The sequence below is a fragment of the Anolis carolinensis genome, chromosome 3, assembly GCF_035594765.1.
Source record: "Anolis carolinensis isolate JA03-04 chromosome 3, rAnoCar3.1.pri, whole genome shotgun sequence".
In the NCBI taxonomy this organism is placed as follows: Eukaryota; Metazoa; Chordata; class Lepidosauria; order Squamata; family Dactyloidae; genus Anolis; species Anolis carolinensis.
Window position 1 is genome coordinate 225,033,072 of NC_085843.1, and position 18,581 is coordinate 225,051,652.

Below are 18,581 nucleotides of genomic sequence, written 5' to 3' on the forward strand. Positions count from 1 at the left end.
AAATGGGAATTGCAGTCCAACAACATTTAGAATGCCATGAGTTTCCCATTCCTGTAACTCACAAACAAGCCACAGCACTCCCTACTCTTTTCTAGCACTTCAAAGGCCAAATTTTAAAACAACTTTAGTGTAGCATTACAGACTGCTGAATCAAATTTCAAAACAAATTAGGAAAAGCTAGTATTCAGAACAAGCCACACAAGATTAGTTTTTAGCAGCAAGAAAGAAACAGTCTCTTGTAGTATGTTTGGGAAACAAAGTACTTCTATACATAAGTCTTAATGATTTCATAAGGGCACCGGTAAATTAGGCAGAAATGCAACACCTTAACATCTAAAAAGAATAAATATTGGACAAATCTCAGTGCAACTTAGTCTCTATTCATAAATCACCATAGCAGAGGAGAAGAAATCGCACATGGGAAACTCTTCAGACACAAGTTGACAGATGTGGGAACCGGCATATCTAATTTAAGGGAGTTTCCCAAGTTTAATTTCTCATATAAAATTTGTACACAAATGTGAGCACACTTCTGGGAGCATGCTGTGCATTCATTTATACAGAGAGTGAAGGTCAAGTTAATAGTTGTAACCACTACTCCATACAAATCAAGAGTCTGCTGAAAGCATCCTCCCAGGCCTCCCCTACAGGTGTAGACTACAAAATGAAAGGCACTGATATAGGAGAGGTAGAAAAAGGCCTTCTACGGCCTTCCTGAGAAATATGGATGACCACTGCAGATAATGGCCTATTCAGAATTCCTTATAGAATTCCTGTCTCTGTCTCCTATGAAATATAGTAAATCCACATTATACACAGTCAGGTGTCTGTATAGCAACAGCAGTACTGCCAACTCTACATCCTATCAACTCTTTAAGGCAGTACTTCTCAACCTATATGAGGCAGGACTGGTACTTTTTTTCCCTAAGGTGCCTGGGAACATTTGTAATGCACCTAATGTGTCTGGGAGCATTATGCCTTTTGGACAGAACTATGTTTTCCTTTCCTGAAAACTCACTGGAGACCAGAAGATGTTGGCTCTTAGAATGGCACTATCAAGGCATCATATCTCTGAGTAGCACAGATCTAGGTCTCTTTCACAGGTTCTTTTCACTCATACAAATACAAAAAGGCTCCTTTTGTGTGGGAACAGCAGGGATGGAGGAACCTGGGAGCTTGCTGTCTGCAGAGCCCCTGCTTTCCCTTCTGAACTACACAGTCCTTTCCCAAACACTACTACTGGCCACCATGTAATGCATTTCCACAGTTCAGCAAATGACAGAGAAGATGTATAAAGACACTTTCACTAAATCATACAATCATAAGAGTTGGAGGAAAAAACCACAAGAGCCATCCAGTCCAATCTCCTGCTAACGGTACGCAGTAAAACAATCAAAGCATCCCCAACAGATAACCACCCAGCCTCTGCTTTAAAACTTTGAGAGAAAGAGAGTCCACCTAACTCTGAGGCAGCATATTATGTTGTCAAGCTGCTCTTACCGTTAGGAAACTTCTTCCTAATGCTTAGGTGAAATCTTTTTTCCTGCAATTTTATGGGACAGAGGGAAATTCTCAACAGCACAATCTGTGAGTCCCAATCATGGGGAAAATGTGAAGCAAAAGTTAATACAAGGTAGCATCCCTTATCCAGAAATCCAAAATACTCCACAGTTGTCCAGGTGGGTGGTTGAGATAGCAACAAACTTTGCTTCCTGATATACACACTTTGTTTCATGTGCAAAAAGTATTAAAATACTGTGTATAAAACTACCTTCAGGCTATGACTATAAGCGTATGTGAAACATAAATCAATTTTGTGTTTAGGCCTGAATCTCATCTCCAAGGCATGTCATATATATGTAAATCTTCTAGAATAAAAAAAATACAACATACAAAACACTTTTGGTCCATGTATGCTCAACGATGGAAAAATACAGAAATATCAACTACTATAGTAGATTGGGCAATGGAAATATGGGAACTAACAGAAATTGTCAGGAATTTTGTTGAAGGAAAAATCATTGGACACCTTCTTAAAATAATGGAAACCTTTCTATCGATATATAGCTGAGAGAAAGGGTTTGGAGGTATAAACTTTATGTACAGGTTATGTAAAGGAGGTATAAACTGTTGGGGTATTCATTTGTTAATGTAAAAACAAACAATAAACAGTAAATAATTTGCTGGCTATCAAGTGGAAGAAAAAAAATGTTAAAATGTAAAGAAACCAACAAAAAGGAACCAGAAAAATCCTCCTTTAACACTCATGTATATATGCTTGCTTATATTTTAGAGCTACATGTAATAAAGGGATGTTGGTAAGAGAAGTTGTGGAGTAAGTTTGTAACTGTTCAAGGATGTATGTATGTATATATGGGTACAGTACACTCTCAAGACAAATCCTGAAGTTTAAAGAAATGTCATTAAATACTAAAGTTAGGATGATACATACTATCGTACAATAGACTCTCAATTAACTGGCACCCATGGAGATTGGTAAATGCCGGATTAATATAGTTTCTGATTGCTTGAGTTACTATTACAAATAGATTTAATACTATATCCCACACTGTACCATCCCATGACCTCTATATTTATATTAATAATTAAATACAACAATTAAAAGCAAGCAAAGACAAGTTTACTTAATGTAACAGTTTTACTGTATTATAAAACAGCTTTTTTATATTTAAAGTATTATTTCTTTGATTTTTTTCTAGTAGTGTAAGTGTATATGGGAAACTGCTTCACTGAGATGAAACACCAAGGGGCACAAACGGACCCCTTAAAAGGTCAACTGGAAATCTTTAGAGAAATCGCAAAAGGGATGCAAGAAATCCTCTTTCAAAACTAATTAGATACGTATGTTTTTAGTATAGAATTACTTGTAATTAGAGATGTTATGTTGGTAAGACAAATTGTGAAGCTATGTAACGGTTGTTCAAGGATGTAAGGTAAAGATAAAGGTTTTCCCTTGACATTAAGTCTAGTTGGGTCCAACTCTGGGGGGGGGGGGGGGGGGTGCTCATCTCCATTTCCAAGCCAAAGAGCCGGTGTTGTCCGTAGATGCCTCTTAAGTCACATGGCGGCCTTGACACCATGGAGTGTCATTACTGCCCGCCAGAATGGTACCTATCGATCTACTCACATTTGCATGTTTTTGAATTGCTAGGTTGACAGAAGCTGGGGCAAGCTTCTGGACTGAAAGTTATTAGAACTATAATTTATAATTCTAAATACTCTGATGATAGGAATTTGCTGGTTTTAAATGGCATTTATATACTGCTTTTGGAGGGCCTTGTAGTTTTTTAAATTGTTTGTTTACACTATTGTGCTATTGTGTTTTATGGATATGAGATTATTGTCTGAACTGACCTGAAGGTTGGGTTGCTGACCTGATGGTTAGCGGTTAGAATCAGTGAGATGGGGTGAGCTCCCATCTGTCAGCTCCAGCTTGAAGGGACACGAGAAAAGCCTCCCAGCAGGATGGTAACACATCCGGGCATCCCCTAGGCAACATCTCTGTAGACAGCCAATTCTCTCACAACAGAAGCGACTTGCAATATGTTCTCAAGTCGCTTCTGACATGATAAAATAATTAGTTGGTAAGACAAACTGTGAAGCTACGTAACTGTTGTTCAAGAATGTATGTATGTATAAATATTGTTTTTTCCTGTTAAAATGAGAATGTAAAAAAATGAGAACTAAAGAACACTTATTGTCCTAAGAATTTTGAAGAAATGATGCTCAACCTGTAGAAGTATAGATGGAAGATGGCTCTAAATGAGGTAAAACATTGAAAGGGCGAACCTGGGTTTGACTATGCATTTTTTTTACAGTTTTTGATTTAGGTCTATTTTAACACCGATAACCTTAAGGTTTTATTATTGTATATTATATTGGTTTTCGGCACTGTTTGCCGCTTTGAGTCTGTTCAGAGAAAAAGAAACATGCAAATAGTAGTAATAACATGGGCCTCATAATTGACAAGCATGAGCAAACTTTGGACCTCCAGGTGTTTTGGACTTCAACTCCCACCATTCCTAACAGACTCAGGCCCCTTCCTTATCCCCCTCAGCCGCTTAAGTGGCTGAGGGAGAAAAGGAAAGGGCCTGAGGCTGTGAGGAATGGTGGGAGTTAAAGTCCAAAACACCTGGAGGGCCTAGGTTTGCCCATGCCTGTAATAGAAGCTGGAGAATGGACTGCTCCCTTATTTTCCATTTCTACACCAACAAAGCCAGCATTTCGAAATATTATAAACTTGAGGGTAAGGGAAATGTGAAATGAACCATTTCTAAGCCAGCCTGAGGGCCTTTGGCGCTCTCCGTGTTCTGAATGAGTTAGGAATTTGAAGAATGCGCAGGTCTTTCCCCCCACAGGAAGGCCTTTTCCCCCACCTCGAGCATTGGGCTCACTTCCCCCCCTACGAGGCGAGCTCTCTCTCTCCTTCGGAGCTCGCTTGTCGACGGGGGGAGGGGAATGGCGGACCGAGGGTCGCATGGGTTGAGGCAGCGGCCCTTCTGTCTTCCTCACTGAGGCCGCCACACCGCCGCTTCCTCTCCCCGCCCCTGTTGGCGTTCGTTCTGCCCAGCAACAAGGCTGCAAGCCGTCCATTCTGATTGGCCGCTCGCTTTGGCCAATAGAAAAGCAGGAAACCAACCTGATCCGAGAAGGCGGTTCAAAACAAAACAGGGGAGGGGGGTGAGGAGCCTGTGACGCTACGCCTCAACTGGGCGAAACTACCTTCGACTTCGGATAGGGGGAGGCAGCAAACATCGAGGCGGGGGTTTTGAAGCAATAGAAACACTCTTTGTTCGTGGGGCCTCGTCCTCTCTTGCTACTAAATTAACCCTAAATCCTCCGAAAGACTGCAAAAGAACGCATGCATCTGGATTAATATCAAATTATCCCATTTTGGTACTTCCCAGGCCTCTAGCTTGTGTTCAATGGTTTGCCATGGTCTTACTCTGAAACAGAGCCTACAGCACTTGGTATCTGTTGATTGTATCCCAGCCAAGCACTAACCAGGGCTGACCCTGCTTAGCTTCCAAGATCATAAACCTTTAGGTTATTTGTTTATTTATCGTGTCAAGTTGTAATGTATTTGAAAACACAATTAAAAACAAATAAACAAACAACTTAGCATTATACTAAATGTCCCTTGACCAGTAGCTGGCCTCTGGTGTTGCTGTAAGAAAGTCCTCCATTGTGCATGTGGCAGGGCTCAGACTGCATTGTAGTAAGTGGTCTGTGGTTTGCTCTTATCCACACTCGCATGTTGTGGACTCCACTTTGTAGTCCCATTTCTTAAGGTTGGGTCTGCATTTCGTGGTGCCAAAGCACAGTCTGTTCAGCGCCTTCCAAGTTGCCCAGTCTTCTGTGTGCCCAGGAGGGAGTCTCTCGTTCCATATCAGCCATGGCTTGAGATTCTGAGTTTTAGCCTGCCACTTTTGGACTCTCGCTTGCTGAGGTGTTCCTGCGAGTATCTCTGTAGATATTAGAAAACTATTTCTTGATTTATGGCATTGGCGTGCTGGCTGATACCTGAACAGGGGATGGGCTGGAGACAGACCTGCCTCAGGGGAGCGTGCTTGCTCCATCAAAGTTTAACAAAGTTTACACTGTGCCACTGCCAGAAGGAACATGATGATCGTGCCATCACTGCCCAAGCAGGGAGCTTTGAAATAGTTGAACAGAAGCTCTCCGAAGCTTTAGGTGCTCTTGCTGCCTATTACAGGGAAAACCAGCTGATCCCTAATCCATCTAAAATGCAAAAGTGTGCTTTCCACCTTAAGAACAGACAAGCATCTCGAGCTCTGAGGATTTCCTGGGAAGGAATCCCACTGGAGCATTGCAGCACACCAAAATACTTGGGAGTTACCCTGGACCGTGCCATGACTTACTAGAAGCACTGCTTGACTATCAAGCAAAAAGTGTGCGCTAGAAATAACATCATACGAAAGCTGACCGGCACAACCTGGGGATTACAACCAGACACAGTGAAGATGTCTGCCTTTGCGCTTTGCTACTCGGCTGCTGAATATGCATGCTCTGTGTGAAATACATCTCACTACGTTAAAACAGTGAATGTGGCTCTTAATGAGACATGCCGCATCATCAGAGGATGTCTATGCCCCACACCACTGGAGAAATTATACTGTTTAGCCTGCTTCCAGCCAGGAGGGATACTTTATTGGGAGGTGTTAGCTAGCCCTGGTTGTTTCTTGTCTGGAATTCCAGTTTTCAGGGTGTTGTTCTTTATTTACTGTCCTGATTTTAGAATTTTTTTTTTAATACTGGTAGCCAGATTTTGTTTTCATGATTTCCTCCTTTCTGTTGAAATTGTCCACATGCTTGTGGATTTCAATGGCTTCTCTATGTAGTCTGACATGGCGGTTGTTAAGAGTGGTCCAGCATTTTTGTGTTCTCGAATAATATGCTGTGTCCAGATTGGTTCATCAAGTGCTCTGCTATGGCTGACTTCTCTGGTTGAGTTAGTCTACAGTGCCTTTCAAGTTCCTTTGATTCATGTTTGGACAATGCTGCTGCATTTGGTGGTCCCTATGTAGACTTGTCCACAGTGCAAAGTATACAGTAGACTCCAGCAGAAGTGAGAGGATCCCGCTTGTCCATTGCTGAACATAGCATTTGTTAGATTTTCTTAGTGAGTCTGTAGATAATTTGTAGGTTGTATTTCTTCATTGGCTTCCCTATGCAGTCAATGGTTCCCTTGATATATAGTAAGAACACTTTTCCTTTGGGTGGATCTTTATCTTTACTTTTTTCAAGTAGTTTCCAACTTATGGCAACCTATTACAGGGTTTTCTTGGTAAGATCCATCCAGAGGAGGCTTGTCTTTGCTGTCCTCTGAGGCTGAGAGTGTGTGATGTGCTTAAGGTCACCCAGTTTCCATGACCCAACGAGGATTCAAACTCTGTTGCAGTTCAGGTTCTCAGATCATTACCTTCATTACGACTCATAAGGACCAAAACAGAAATCTTTGCCTCACAGGAAAACTACTTCAGGAGGTGGACTTTTATCCAATAAAAAGTGATGACTGCTAAAATTTATGGGAGGAAAAAGATTTCCTGATAATCCTATTAGTAAAACTATATCCAAATAGGCACACAGCATTAGGCAGCAACTCTTATTTCGGAGATGTTTCCACTGGTCTCAGTGGGACTTACTTTGGAGTAAACTGGCCTGGAAGAAAAAGGGATTGGAAACAACAAGCCACCACATGCTAAACAATAAATTCAATTATCTATGTTTGCTGGGGATGATGGGAGTTGTAGTCTATCACCATAAGCAGGACCATGTGTCTCCCTGTTGAAATACATCCATGAGAAGGGCCTTTTAAGAACACAGGAAACGCTGAATTTTGAAATCCCAAATACTTTACTAACTTGTACAAGAAAGACAGAAGCCAATACCTTGGACCATACATTATACAAAAGACACACTGGGATCCTTATATTAAAACTTCATTTTTATTGGCCGGCCAGAATGCTAAAATAACATACAAAACAGCACTTTTTCGACACTGTGGGTTGCATGCTGTATATGTTAAATGTGTTTGCCAAGTGTTTTGATATGGCCGATGGGCTAATCAATAAAGATAAAGGTTCTCCCCTGATTTTAAGTCTAGTCACTGGTGCTAATTTCCATTTCTAAGCCGAAGAGCCAGCATTGTCCATAAACACCTCCAAGGTCATGTAGCTGGAATGACTACAAGGAGTGCCATTATCTTTCCGCCGGAGCAGTACCTATTGATCTACTCACATTTGCATGTTTTCAAACTGCTAGGTTGGCAGAAGCTGGGGCTAGCAGCAGGAGCTCACCCTGCTCCCCGGATTCAAACTGATAACCTTTTTGGTCAGCAAGTTCAACAGCTTAGCGTTTTAACCTATTACGTCACCAGGAGCTCCTAATCAATAAAATGTATTACCAAATATTCCAAAATCTAAAATTGTGTTCCCATAGGTAACAGAAACAGTGACAGCTTTGCTTTCTGGTAGTTCAACGTACAATGGCTACACAAAATTATTAAAAATACTGTATAACAGTATCTTCAGGCCATGTAGAGAAGGGAGAGCTTTCCAAGTGGTGTGTTGCAACCCATTAGCAGTGTGTAGGTGTGCCACACAAATGTAACAAAAAAAATGACAAATCTTGGAAATGTGTGCTGTTAGCTTACAAATCATATATGTTTAAAAGCATAAATGAACACTTTTTGTGAGATATGTTGTGTCCCCATACACCTCGTTATTACAATTTATGTAATTGGTTTAACCTCTGGTTTGCTAGTAAAACTGAATTATTGTGTTGGGAAATAATGCATATCTAAAAAACATGTCAGCAACATGAAATCTTTGGAAAGCTCTGGCATAAGGTGTATATGACACAAACAAATTGTGTGCTTAACTTGGGTTACATCCCTAAGATATCTCCCCCCCAGATTTTGGTATTCCAAAATCTGGGGAGAAATCCAAAACACTTCTGGCCCCAAGCATTTTTCAGATAAGAGATACTCATCCTATACTAGGTCAGACCACTGGACCATGGGACTCAGTACTGTCCCAATGATTATAACACTATGTAGCAACATTTGAAAAAATGTCTGCTTCTGGTTTGAAAGTGGTATTTCCTGTTTAATTCTTCAGTACTTATTTTTGAAAGTACAGTAGAGTCTCACTTATCCAAGACTCGCTTATCCAAGCCTCTGGATAATCCAAGCCATTTTTCTAGTCAATATTTTCAATATATCGTGATATTTTGGTGCTAAAGTCGTAAATACAGTAATTACAACATAACATTACTGCATATTGAACTACTTTTTCTGTCAAATTTGTTGTATAACATGATGTTTTGGTGCTTAATTTGTAAAATCAAAACCTAATTTGATGTTTAATAGGCTTTTCCTTAATTCCCTCCTTATTATCCAAGATATTCGCTTATCCAAGCTTCTGCTGGCCCGTTTAGCTTGGATAAGTGAGACTCTACTGTAGTTGTTATATTCCAGAAACTTCGTTTTTGTGGCTGCCACAAACTATGTTGAATTGGTTGAGACTCGATGAAATATTCATTGAAAAACTATAGCAAAATGTGCTGCAGCATGTCCCACAAACACAAAGTTTTTGCAGTTTAATAAACCTTTCCCATGTTTTTATGATAGAACCAATTAGAAAATGACATTTATAACCCAGGAACAAAAATTATGTTACATAGTAATTAATCAGCATCTCTATCAGGTTGCTAAGGAAGCATAAATGTTAGAACAATTGAAAACATCAATAACAAATTGGAAATTTTTGTTCTTGCTTATCTTTGTTTAGCAGACCTGTGAAATGTTAAAAATTACTGTTTTCAATAACAATAAAACAATGTGATGTGGAGCTGCCTAAATGCCCTAAAGATACCAAGAAATGCCAAGGAATGAGGAATGAAAAAGCAAACTCATTCCTAAGTATTCCTTGCCTAAGAAAACCCTATGATATCCATAAGTTTGCCATAAACAGATAAGCAAATTGAAGGCACATAGACACCATGGCATGCTATATCAAAATTCAACAGGATACCAATACAAAAAAAAAACTAGAAATTTATCATAAACTGGGGGTTTGTCTTCGGAGACCATGCACACTACACAACATGTCCAATTTCTAGGATCAAAACAAAATAGCAATTCATTATGATCAAGATTTTGAGCCATGTATTTGGAATCCATTAACTCTCTGCACAGTCATCCATATGATAACCAATTTTTTTTAAAAAAAAAAACTAAGCAAAAGGAGGGAAGATAAAGGCACATTGATAATTGTGTTTACTGACTTAGTGTTATGATCTCTCAGAATAACCACCCAGGAGCAGGATCATCACCTAAACACAACTGGTGAGAAGCCAAATTATAAGGAAGATCCTAACAAAGAAAATGTTCCACCGAAGGGTTAGCTGGGAAATACCACTAAAAGAAAACCGTATTTTCACTTCATAGTACTTAAACAATTCTGACTGTGTAAACATAGTCACAAAGTCTAAATGCCCTTGCCAAATGTGTGTGCATGTGTGCTTTCAAGTCACCCATCTTCTTATGGTGACCTCATGAATTTCATAGAGGTTTCTCAGGCAAGGAATACCCAGAGGTGGTTTGCCATCACCTTCCTCTGAAACAGAGCTTACAGCACCTGGTATCTTTTGGTTATATCCCATCCAAGCACTAACCAGGACTGTCCCTGCTTAGCTTCCAAGATCTGGTGCCCTTAGAGTATTTACAGATACAAATGTATACAACCAAGTTATCACTGCAAGTTTGTCAAATGATACTAGTTATGCCACAGGCTGTGATCCTAACCATGTTTACTAGGGAGATTTTGTTGTGTTTTTTTCAAGTTGTTTCTGACTTATGGCAACCTATTACAGGGTTTTCTTGGTAAGATCTGTCCAGAGGAGGCTTGCATTTGCTGTCCTCTGAGGTTGAGAGTATGTGACTTGCTTAAGGTCACCCAGAGTTTCCATGACCCAATGAGAATTCAAACCCTGTCACAGCCCAACCCACAGGTTCTCAGATTATTGCCTTAATTTAATTTGCATGGTTTTACATGTGATCAAGCGTATTTTAAACAGAACTGTAACCTAGGTACTGCAGTTGCAACTATTCATCCACAGGTGTTAGGTGTTACTTCATAACTTACTATGACACAAATCCAGTAAGTGAGCCAACAAGATCATAGCTTACTCTGAAGTAGCATAAATTGTACTGCTGTCCAAACAATTTTTTTCTATGCAAGAATGGTTTATTATTGGCTTAAGAAAAAGCACAAGCCACAAAAATAGAATCTCAGTTTGGAAAAGTGATTTAGAAAACAACTTCCAGTAGTGAGTCATGGATGGCTGCAGGATTCTAGAAATTGCCATCAAAAAGTAAACTTTCCCAAACTCTGGGCAGAACTGCAGAACTGCTAGAAAACTATAGGTGCATCCACACTCTAGAATTAATGCAGTTTGACACCACTTTAACTGTCACAGCTCAATGATATGAGAGTTGCAGTTTGATTAGGCACCAAAACACTTTGGCAGAGAAGACGAAAGACCTTGTAAAACAACAGCTCCTGTGACTCTATGTCATTGAGTTATAGCTGTAAAAGTGGTGTCAAACTACATTAATCCTACAGCATAGATGCACTCTATGTGTTGTGCAGACAGTACCTTTGAAATGCTTGGCTTAAATGCTTTTAAGATTCACTTTGAGATCACCTAAGAATGTTTCTACATTGCTTATGATTAAACATACTCCACCCTCGCCAAAGGACCTCTTCCTGACCTTCCATTTAGCTTGCTTTATCTGCCTGAGGTATTTTCTGAGCCTCCCTTTTAATTATACATCCTGCATAGCACTGAATGCTAGACACCCATTCCTAATTAGAAGGTCTGATGCTATTGCTTGTATTATCAAATACAGTTAGTACTGGCGCTTCCCCAGAAGGAAAGCTGATTTAAAGAACTGATTCTCCCAGGACACTCCTTGTCAGTGCTGTTTTCAGGATCCCTAGCGTGTGTCCTTTTTATGTCTGAAAGTGGATTTATTGAGCACTCTGCAAATTATCTTTTTTTCAGAACAGTCTATTTATGGATCCAGACTTTAAACCCAAGGTTTCTCAGTAAACAGATTTAGCAGAAAGTAGTTTACAACGGAAGGGAAACGTTCATCTTGTTAGCATCCGGTTTTTATCCATAAGATAAAGTCAGAAATAATTTGTGTCACATAATACACCTGACCTGTGTACATTGTGCCTACAATCTTTTAAAGTCTATTGTTCAAAACATTACCTTTTTTTTTTTTTTGAAAAGAGGTGATGTCCCCACTTGCACGGCTTCATTATAAACACATATTTGCAACAGCTTGGAATCAACAGGTCACTTGTGGATTTCTCTATACAATAGCTATATTGTTTGAGAAGGACAAAAAACCAAGCTGTTTTCCCAACTCACAATGCCCTCCAGATGTTTTGGACTGCGATTCACATCATCCACATTAACATGGCCAATTATAGCAATTGAAAGATGGCGCCACACTGGTAAAGGTTGTGGTTGCCTGTAAACAAACACCTACGCTCCAGAGAGCTAAACCCAACTGTTAATTTCAAGTAAAGTAGCTCCACTGAATGAAAAGTATTTGAGACAACACTTATATAAGTACCTTTGATTCAATGGGTTTTCTCTAGTTGGGACTAACAAGTAGATTTAGCCCTAATTTGATAGTTGGAAGATGCTACTTTTTTCTTGGCAGGGCTTATTTGCAGAAATTAACCATGGGTGCATCTACACCAGTGGTTCTCAACCTGTGGGTCCCCAGATGTTTTGGCCTTCATACTCCCAAAAATCCTAACAGCTGGTAAACTGGCTGGGATTTCTGGGAGTTGTAAGCCAAAACACCAGGGGACCCACAGGATGAGAACCACTGATCTACACTGTAGAAGGAATGCAGTTTAAAACCACTTTAACTGCCATGATTCATGAGAATCATGAGAGCTGTAGTTTTACAGGGTCTTTAGCCTTTTCTGCCAAAGAGTGCTGGCACTTTACCAACCTACAACTCCCAAGATCCCATAGCATTGAGCCATTGGTAGTTCAAGTGGTATCAAAGCACTTCATTCGACAGTGTAGATATACCTTTAGAAGAAACTGAAATACCCAACCGCTCTCTAGCTTTGCTTCAGCATCCAGCAACATGACCCAACAATTGTGATTTAAACACTGAATTTTTTTAAAATGCTGCAAATCCTGTTTCCATTTATGCACACATTAATGTTGAACAAGCTTCTGGTTCACATCCCTAATGACAGTCTTTCCTTCCAAGAGATGAGAAGGCAGAAATATTATGTAACAATCCAGGAGGGGCTTGGGTTTAAACTCCTGCATCAACAGGCCTTTAAACATTCCATTGCCATGGTTCCCACAATGTCTCTTTTGAAGCACTGAACTCTGAAGGAAGACTTGAGGCTGTATCTAAGCAATAATGAGGAACTGAAAACAGAGTTATTGTTTCTCAAAAAAAAATCCTTCAACTCATAAAGCCATGAAGGACTGAAAATCATTCTAATCCATTCTTCTCCCGACATGGTCTCTTCTGAAATGTGTTTGGACTACAACTCCCATCACCAGCCAGCACTATAACAGTGTTGCATTGTGATAATGGGAATTGTGGTCCAAAATGTTCAGATCTTATCAGCCATCTTGTTCCGTTTCAAAACCACCAGGCAATACAAATCAGGCAGAGAAAAGAGAATCTCCCCACCCACCCCTCTCTTTGGGTGCATCCACACTAGAATGCACACCACATTAACTACCATGGTTTTATGCTATGGAATCATGGGAGTTGGAATCTATACACATAATAAAAGTGAAAATATGTGTGTATGTGGCTGGGGTGCCCAATTCCACAGCCCACAGTGCTGAAGAATCACAAAAAGCACTCTCTCCAATGACATTTCAGGTTATAGCGAGCGCCATGAACATGTAGCCCAACCCCTTCCAATGTCTTCCCCAAACACCATACTGCACACCACCCAAGGAATACTTTCATTTGGGGACAATTTCATCCTAGATTTTACATATTTACTCCATCACAAACATCCCTGTGTTTCCTACTCTCTCAACTGGTGTGGAATTTGCATGATCCCGCCCACTGCTTCTCCCATAATCCTTTCCTACTCTTTTCAACTCTGTCTGCATAACAGCAGAACTGAGCATTAACTAAATATACTGGAGGAGTTTGGGGGATTGACTCCACATGATGGAAGTTGTAGTTCACCCTGCATCAAGTCAGAGCACTATGATCCCTACTGACAATGGATCTGGGCCACATTTGGCACACAGAACCCACCATGACCAAAGAATAATACTGGAGAGGTTTGGGGGGAATTCACTTTGATTTATAGCCGTTTATGTACCAGGATTTATAGTTCACCTGCAATCAAAGAGCACTCTGGACCCCACCAACAATGTTCCTGGACTTAACTTAGCACACAGAACCCTCATGATCAACAAAAAATGCAGGAGGGCTTTGAGGGGATTCACCTTGATCTATAAAAATCACAGTTCACCTACATCCAGAGAGCACTGTGAATGCAAACAACAATGGATCCGCACCAAATTTGGCACGCATATCCAATATGCCAAAATCTGAATACTGGTGGATTTGGGGTGGAATTGCCTTGACATTCATTAGTTGTAGGTACTGTGGTTTACATAGTTCACCTGCAATCAAAGAGCACTCCAAACCCCACCGATGATGGACCTGGACCTAACTTGGCATACATAACCCCCATGACCAACTGAACATACTAGAGGGATTTGACAGGACTGACCCACCTTGGTGGGAGTTGTAATTCATCCTGCAGCTGAACAGCATACTGAACCCCACTGATGATGCATCTAGAGCACACTTGCCCAACATGACAAACTTAAGTATTGATAGAGATTCAGGGGGTTAATCTGGCATGATGTGAGTTGTAGTACACCCACAACCTTATGCATTTTGTAAAATAATAAAAAAAATTATTTTAATAACCCGGGGAACACCAGGTACCCAAGCTAGTATCAGATAGATTTGAGTCATCCCTGCCAAAGTGTACTGGTGCTTCACCAAACTACAACTCCCAAGATGCCATTGCGTTGAACCATGGCAGTTAAAGTGATGTCAAACTGCATCAATTCTATTTTATCATGTATATATTGTAGGTTTTAAATTGCATTGTTTTTAATGTTGTGAGCTGCTTTGAGTCTTGTTTAAGAGAGGAAAGTGGGATAAAAAATAAACATATTACTGCTGCTGCTGCTGTTGTTGTTATAAGCAACTTCATTATTCTACAGTGTAGATGCGCCCTCTCTGTCTGGAAAATATGTTCAAGAAACAAAATGAAGCACCATGCCACAAGTTACAGACAAAAACATTACGCTGCATTCAGTGTCAGTATCCAATTAGACCTCTAAAAATATTATTTCCCAGCCAAGGAAGATAAACAAGCTCAAGCTTCCGCAGATAAGAGCCTGAGGTTTTACTGGCTAATTCAAAACAAGGAGGAAGGGAGGGACAGAAGGAAAAAAAAGGAATGTGGGAGCACCTTTCTGTACAATACCTGGTTTTATTTTAGCATGTGCTTCCATGCATGCCCTTCTTCAGATGTAGTATAGAGTGCCTCCACACCATAGAATTAATGTAATTTGACACTATTTTAACTGCCATGGCTAAATGCTTTGGAGTCCTGGGAGTTATAGTTTGGTGAGATTCTACTACTCTTTGGCAGAGAAGGTTAAAAAGAACTTGTAAAAACAAAAATCCTAGGATTCCACAGCATTGAGCCAGGGTAGTTAAAGTGGTGTCAAACTGCATTCATTCTACAGTGTAGATCAGGTATGGGCAAACTTCGGCCCTCTAGGTGTTTGGATTTCAACTCCCACAATTTCTAACAGCCTGTAGATTGTTAGGAATTGTGAGAGTTGAAGTCCAAAACACTGGAGGGCCAAAGTTTGTCATGGTGTAAATGCACCCAGGGCTACAAAGCATGTTTTCACCCGCACCAGGAAACAAAATGTTGCCACGTAAGTCAAGGCAGCACAGCAAAGCCAAACCTCTTTAACTTTAGCCACACCGCACAGCTACATCATGTGCCCTCGAACCACTTCTGGAGACACTCCCCCAAACCAGGATATCTTGGCTGGAGAGAGGCCCTCCCTGCTGTGGCTGCACTGACACACCAAAAGAGGAATCACAAGACACCGTCCTAAACACAGGAAAGCCTGCTTTAATCTCTGCAAGGTCTGGGTGTCAGCCAAGTTACAACTCCCAGGATTCCATAGCACAAAGCCATGGCAGTTCAAGTGGTGATAACCTGCATTCATTCCACAGTGTGGATGCACCTGCCATGCTAGGGAATCATGGGAGTTGTAGTTTTGTGAGGTCTTTAGCCTTCTCTGCCAAAGAATACAAAACTACAAATCAAAGGATTCCATAGCATTGAGCCATAAGAGCTAAAGTAGTGTGAAACTTCATTAAATATGCAGTGAAAATGCACCCATAGAGAAATAAAGCACTTCACATCTATTATCTCTCTCTCTCACACACACACACACCCATCTACCATCTTTCCACAACCTAATAAAATCAATTTATTTTTCTAGAAGGTCAAGTTGCAAACCACCTTGTGAAAACTATATTTATTTCCAATGCAGGTCCTATTCAATTAAAAGCAGCACATTCCCTATAAAATTGCACATGAAGGCTGCTGTGCTATGCACATTTTTTTAGATAGGCACAGAGCTAGCTTAAGAGGAAAGGCGCACAGGACTGTATTACAAGCAAAAACATGCTGCCCATTTGCATCATAGGTAAAGGTAAAGGTTTTCCCCTGACATTAAGTCTAAGTCATGTCCGACTCTGAGGGTTGGTGCTCATCTCCACTGCTATGCCAAAGAGCCAGTGTTGTCCATAGACACCTACTAGGTCATGTAGCCAGCATGACTGCATGGAGCAGTACCTATTGATCTACTCACATTTGCATGTTTTCAAACTATTAGGTTGGCAGAAGCTGGGGCTAACAGCAGGATTTGAACCACTGACCTTTCGGTCAGCGAGTTCAACGGTTTAATCCGCTGCACCACCGGGGGACTCCATTTGCATCATAGGGTGCATCTAGATTGCATAATTAATGCCGTTTGGCACCACTTTCACTGCCAAGCTCAATGCGATGTAATCCTGGGAGTTGTAGTTTCACTGTCTTTTGTCTTCTCTGCCAAACTACAAATCCCAAGATTCGGCAATTAAAGTGATGTCAAAGCGCATTAATTCTTCAGTGCAGATGCACCTCATGGCAATCCTAAGCATCTGTAGGATTGGATTTCGAGATCTGGCCTGCCTTCCTTAATTCTTGAATAATAATAATAATAATAATAATAATATCCAATCCAAAACACCAAGAGATGCACCCCATGGTAATCCTAAGTATCTATAGGATTGGATCTCAAGAGAGCTGACTTAGCTTCCTTAATTCTTGAATAATAATAATAATAACAACAACACCAACCCAAAACACCAAGAGATGCTCCCCATGGTAATCCTAAGCATCTATAGGATTGAATCTCAAGAGATCTGGCTTGCCTTCCTTCATTCTTGAATAATAATAATAGTAACAATCCAAAACATCAAAAGAGCCAACAATCTCCCGCACCACGAAAGATGAAAAACAGACACTGATATAAATACACAAGAGTCCAAAACTGTTGCAAACAAGTCTTTTCAGCACTCTCAAGAGCGCATCTACATTGTAGGATTAATGCAGTTTGATACCAATTTAGCTGCCAGGGCTCAATATGGTGGAACCCTGGAATCTGCAGTTTTACAAAGGTCTTTAGATGCCAAAGAGTGTTGGCAACCCGTCAACAAAGAGCTATGAGCCATGGCAGTTAAGGTGATACCAAACTGCATTAGTTCTACAGTGTAGACCAGGCAAGGGCAAACTTGGGCCCTTCGGGTGTTTTGGACTACAAGTCCCACCATTCGTGGCCTCAGGCCCTTTCCTTTCCCCCCTCAGGCGCTTAAGCATGCACCCGTTTTGTTTTTCGCACTCCCAGGCTGCTTCTTTTAGATCTCCCCCGGCAACAACAATAACAACAACAGCCACAGTGCCAACACTACAATAAAAGGTTTCCAAAGTCACCCTTTTAGTCCTGCAGAGACTCCTTCCACCGCGGCCGCCGCCTCCTCCGCTTGTTTTCAAACAGACCTCCGCTTTCGCCCACGTTTCGGCCAGAGCTCGCCCCGCCCCCCAAAGCGCAAGGAGGGACGCCATTGGAGGAGGCCGCCCCCCGAAATTAGCATAGGCACGCCCCCTTCCCCGCCGCAGGAGGCGTGGGTGTGTCGCCTTCCTCCCCAAGCGGCGGCGTGGCCTCGGGACGCCATTTTTGCTGGCGCAGGTGATTTTATTTGTAAGGCCCTTTTCAATGGGCGCACCTACATTGAAGGATTAATGCGCTTTGACAGCGCTTTAACTGGCATGGCTCAATGCTATGGAACTCTGGGAGTCCTCTTTGGTTTAAGACTGTGGTTCTCAGCCTGTGGGTCTTCAGGTGTTTTGGTCTATAACTCCCAGAAATCCCAGTCAGCTGTTAGGATTTCTGAGTGTTGAAGGCCAAAACATCTGGGGACCCAGAGGTTGAGAACCACTGGCTTAATACCTTGTGATACTACAACTCCCAAGAGTCCAGCTGCAATCATTCTAGTGTAGATCAGGCCTGGGCAAACTTGAGCCATGGCTTTATGGCCATGAAATGCAAAGATACAGAATGGGGGATGCCTGGCTCAATAGCAGTACATGTGAAAAGGATCTTGGAGTCCTTGTGGACAACAAGTTAAACATGAGCCAACAATGAGATGCCGCGGCTAAAAAAAATGGGATTTTGGCCTGCATAAATAGGAGTATAGTGTCTAGATCCAGGGAAGTCATGCTACCCCTCTATTCTGCCTTGGTCAGACCACACTTGGAATACTGTGTACAATTCTGGGCATCACAATTGAAGGGAGAAGT

At 41.1% G+C, this 18,581-nt stretch overlaps 1 protein-coding gene across 2 annotated transcripts in view; it reads right to left on the bottom strand.

Annotated features, from left to right (window-relative positions):
* Positions 1 to 17,848, bottom strand: part of pdcd4 (programmed cell death 4) — a 33,367-nt gene extending 15,519 nt beyond the window's left edge. Inside the window, exon 1 of one of the 2 annotated variants that reach the window (XM_003218525.3) lies at positions 17,715 to 17,848. The gene's annotated coding sequence lies outside the window, so the exon portion shown is untranslated. Of the gene's footprint in view, positions 1 to 4,397; positions 4,553 to 17,714 lie in introns of those variants that run through there. The other variant, XM_008106621.3, reaches the window with a different exon arrangement.
* Between the last annotated feature and the right edge of the window lie 733 nt (positions 17,849 to 18,581).